The following is a 2,820-nucleotide window of genomic DNA, read 5'->3' on the forward strand; positions in this document are numbered from 1 at the left end:
AGCTCCAACATTCCAGCATGAATCAGCGATGCTCCCAGTTGTACATAGCACAATAATGACTGTCATTCAGGGTTATATTTTCAATTGGAAACAACCCAGATAGTGGTTGCAAGCTTTTGATTTCCACAGAATTCTTCATCAGTACCGGGGGGGAAAGGGAGGAAAGGAAAAAAATGTGGGAAGAACCCCGAACTTTGGAGCTTTATTATTTTAAAAATGAAAAAGTTAAGAGGTCAATCCTGAGAGATGACAGCCCAGCAGGAAGAAATAAATTAAACCAGAAAGACAAAATCCACACTTTGTGGTACAGCCACGGTCAGTGTCTTGAAATCATTTGTGAAAGCAGGCATGTGTCTTTGGCAGAATGTAAAAGTGAGAGTCTAAGAGCGAGAAAATTCTTTGAGGTCTTGCTGGGCAACCCATGACGTTTGTACGAGATAGGCCGGTCTGTGTGCCCCAAAAGTATGCCTGTAGTTATTAGGAGGAGTTAATATTTATGCGGCGTTTTCAGAGAGCATCAGGGCAAAAGAGACACCTGTCCATTTCTTCATGTGTGAATAACAACCGTGTATGCAGAACAGAGTACAATCTGCCATCCCATAGGAACAGCATACCATCTGCTCATCAGGTTTCTAGTCCTCATCAAAGATGGCCTCGAAAGTGCGTGAGCCCACCCCTGCTGAAATACTAGAAGCTTTGTGGGAATGTGACTCCAAAGGACTGGCGGTGGGGTGGGCTTATGAGTCATGCAGATTGCAGAAATCTGCTCTTGGTGCAGAATTTAGATTTGCTGTTTTATAGTGAACAAGAGACATGGTTTGTCCTTTGTTTGACTGGCGCTTTTCTGTCTCAGGGCCAGCCCCCCCCCTCCGGCAGCTGGCTAGAGGAGGGAGGAAATGGGGCAACCACCCCCCCCCCTTCCCAGTTTGCTTGAGTGAAGTATCTCCTACGCTCTTGTCTACCTTCAGACTCCTTTTGGCCCGGGGGTGGGGGGCTGGCACCTCTGCAAAAACCAAGAGTGTGTGTGCTCGAGAGTCACCTGGTATTGCAAGGGATTCTAGGCTATGTCCAGAAAGGTAACTAGAAGCGGCAGGGAAGCCTGGGACGTCTGCACTGTGGCAGCTGCCCCTAAATTTCTGCTGCCCTCGGTGGTCACCCTAGTCTGCTTGGGTGGTCGAACTGACCCTGGCCGTCCTGGGATGAGCCATACGTAGGTGGGTCTCTTTGGGCCTCCATGACGACCATTGCATTTTAACGCTGCTCAGGTTTGCACGTTTATCCACACAGCAACCCTGTGAGGTAGGCCAGGTGGACTAGCATTGATTTTCGTAACGGAGTGAAGATTAGCACCCAGGGTCTCCCCAGTTCTCTCAGGACTATGCCACGCTGGATCTTGCTCTCCACGAAAGACGGTCTTCACATAAGACGGCTTTCTAACAACGGAAAGCGACTGAGTTATTATTTTGTGGTTTCTCAGGAGGTGTTTACACAGGGACAGGGGCAAATGAGAATCATGACCAAATCCTTGCCCCGTGATGCCTGGCTCATCCAAGAGCACCCGTTTCAAGGTTTGGTGACATACAACCAAAATGAAAGTAAATTCCTGCCTCTTGCTACATCTCCCGTATGTCAAAATTGAGGCTGTAAGCAGCTCACGATGGGGAACTAACATACCATCGAGGTTAAGAGGCATTCAGTAAATATATTGTCGGCACTGAAACGAGCCCTTTACCCAGGTTCCTGCCCCAAGGAGGTTACAAACGAAAGGATGAGAGTCTGGATTTCTGAAAAATACTCCTCAGTGAAAGGGCTTCATTCAAAAAATGCACAGCAGCTATGTGTGTGCGTGCTAAATGACGGCCATTGTATAGGTTCCCCCCCCCACACACACACATATTCTTGCCTCTTACAATGGATGCCGGCGTTTGCCGGCATTGTAGACTGCGCTGCTCTCTTTGCTTCTGGTGCCACGCAATTGTGTGTTTATTGTGCAGAGATGCCCTTGGGGAGGACGGGGCTTCAAAGTGAAGCTACATACACACACCGCAACTTAAATTTCAGGCAGGTTCAACACTCAGCAAAACCCCACCGTTCCAATTCACCTTTCCCCGGCAACTGACAAATGTCAGTACGAAAGTGCACATTTTAAAGAAGGGGGTGGGAGGAATACCTTTTAAACAACAACCCCCCCCCAAAAAAAGCTGCTGTCTTATTGATGAATTGTTAAAGTAATCATGTGGAAATCTCAGCCTGTGAAATTCAATACCTCCTAAATCCAGTCGTATCTGTAATTGGTAAAACGCCTTTGGGGGGGGGGGATAAAAATGAAATCCAATTAGGAGACCATAAATCGGAATTTTCTCACAAGCAAAACTCTAGTTCGGGGCCCTTCCTGAGAGTTGCGTCCCCCCCCCCCAAAAAAACCCACCAAACAAACCCTGGCTCTTGTTCTAGCAGATTTTGCAAAGATTGGGTTTGGGATGTTGGATTGATGTAGCTGAAATGGATGCGCCCGGGGGAAAATGCTTTTTATTCAGACTGCCAAAACTAACTTTCACACCTATGCACCAACCTCTGGGGCAACTGATGTGGGAAAAGTAGATTTGCATACCCAATTTGGGGGGGCAGTTGAGCCCCTCGATCTCTGCCTTCTCTCTCTCCCTCCCCTCCGCGAGGCAGCAGATTGGAGGGTGCCAAGACCCCCAGTGCCTCCGCTCCAATATTGTATGCAAATCACATACAAATGAAATCCTAAATGCATCTCCGGATTAAACAAAAGCGGAGGGGGAGGGGGAGGTGAAAGTGGCAGACCCATTAGGG

This window comes from Gekko japonicus, unplaced genomic scaffold (genome assembly GCF_001447785.1).
Source record: "Gekko japonicus isolate JY-2015 unplaced genomic scaffold, Gekko_japonicus_V1.1 scaffold3979, whole genome shotgun sequence".
Classification (NCBI taxonomy): Eukaryota; Metazoa; Chordata; class Lepidosauria; order Squamata; family Gekkonidae; genus Gekko; species Gekko japonicus.